Here is a 1,794-nt window from a genome sequence, read left to right as displayed (position 1 = left end):
ATAAAAATATGCTTTCTGGTCCTCACACTTAGTTTATATGAGTGAATGCTGATGGAAATGGGTAAGTAAATAGTGTTTAAGTGCACGAGATCAAATTACTTCCTTCACAACTTGAAGTTCTTGACAGTTCTGGAAATACTATGCTTATTTTTTTTTTTTAACATGGTAAAGTGGATTGATCTTTACCTAGCCTTACAGCAGATTGCCAGATTGTCAGCTTTCAATATATTACTTTTTTGAAAAAAAAAAAAAATTAAGTGATTTGATTCATTTTTGGGACAAAGTTTCTTGAGCTCAGAAAACTTAAAACCATGGAAATCTGTAAATGCTTTTTGAGTTATATAGAATAAGGGACAAGACTTTGAATAAGTGGGAACTAGTTCAGTTGCTTTTGTTTTTTAATTTTTTAAATTTTTGTCTGTTTAAAAAAAAATTGGAATGCTTCATAGGTTTGCATGTCATTCTTAAGCAGGGACCAGGCTAATCTCCTCTGTATCATTCCCACTTTATTTTATTATTATTATTTTAAGTTTATTTATTTTGAGAGAGAGAGAGAAAGCACGAGCCAGGGAGGGTCAGAGAGAGAGGGGGAGAGAGAGAATCTCAAGCAGGCTCTACACTGACAGTGCAGAGCCTGACGTGAGCCTCAAACCCACGAACCGAGAGATCATGATCTGAGCCAGGTTGGACGCTCAACCGAGTCACCCAAGGCGCCCTTCGTTCCAATTTTAGTATATGTGCTGCCAAAGTGAGCACTAGTTGCTAGCTAAACAGTTGTCTCTTACTGCTTATTTCCTGTATGTCCAATAACTTTTACATGTTAGTACCAAGAATTCAAATTTTTGAATTGCTATACGCAGCTTTGCCCAAAGCAGTGTGGTTTCCCAGACTTAAATTCCCATTATATTTTCTCATTATATACTTACCTTTCACAGCGTGTGACACAAGTGCATTGAGCAATGTATTTGTGTAATTATTTGTTTAATGCCTGTCCTTATATGTATTCATGTAACTATTTGTTTAATGCCCATCCTTATGGGTAGATAGTAATCTCTGTCATGATAGGGGGCACATCTGTCTGGCTCACCGTTGTAGACTCAGTGGTTAACACAGGAACACACACAGAGTAGGTGCTCAAAAAATGTGTTGAGTCACCAAATACTTGGTAGTAAATTTTCTGTGCTTATTCTGTGTAGTAGAACTAAATATCATGTAAGTTCCATTGAAGTTTTTCATTTTTATTTTTTATTTTTTGCTTTAAATGTTATACATACATACATTGGTTAAAACAGTTTTAATGGTTAAAATATTCAAACTTGCATAGATGGGAAGTGGATGGAACGTAAAATTTATCTTCACTGCCCTTTACTGATCTCCAAAGATTTCCAAAGTTAATGACTTTAATTGGATATTTACCAATATCCCTTTGGATATTTACCATCATATTTCTAAAGAACACATTGTATTCTTGATTTTCTTAAGGCTTCGGATAGTATCTATGGATTTCTGGATGAAAGATGTGAAATTTCATACACTCTTACTTTTTCCCTTCTCCCCTATTCGCTCCTAAGTTCAGGATTTTTGTTGTTCTTTTTTTTTGTTTGTTTCTTTGTTTGTTTTCATCTTTCTACTGGTTATCTTTGTTACTTAGCATTATAATTAATCTATGTTTTTCAATCACCAGCTTAAGACTGGCTCTATTTTCCCCATGCTAAGTGAGGTGAGGAAATCAGTGCACCTATATTTTCTTCTTTTCTTTTTCCCTGCTGCCTTCTGTCAACTAAATTATTATGT

General features: G+C 34.6%; 1 non-coding gene across 1 annotated transcript; it reads right to left on the bottom strand.

Moving 5' to 3' along the window:
• Positions 1-427: 427 nt before the first annotated feature.
• LOC124516750 (U6 spliceosomal RNA) lies at positions 428-531 on the bottom strand. Its single transcript, XR_006963154.1, has one exon. It is a non-coding gene; the product is annotated as a U6 spliceosomal RNA (small nuclear RNA).
• Positions 532-1,794: the final 1,263 nt, after the last annotated feature.

The sequence above is a fragment of the Lynx rufus genome, unplaced genomic scaffold (genome assembly GCF_022079265.1).
Source record: "Lynx rufus isolate CCGP_SWC_20201006 ecotype Redwood Valley unplaced genomic scaffold, mLynRuf1.p SCAF_2, whole genome shotgun sequence".
Taxonomy (NCBI): Eukaryota; Metazoa; Chordata; class Mammalia; order Carnivora; family Felidae; genus Lynx; species Lynx rufus.
The sequence above is the reverse complement of the archived record's forward strand: the minus strand, read 5'-3'. Positions and strand labels throughout refer to the sequence as shown.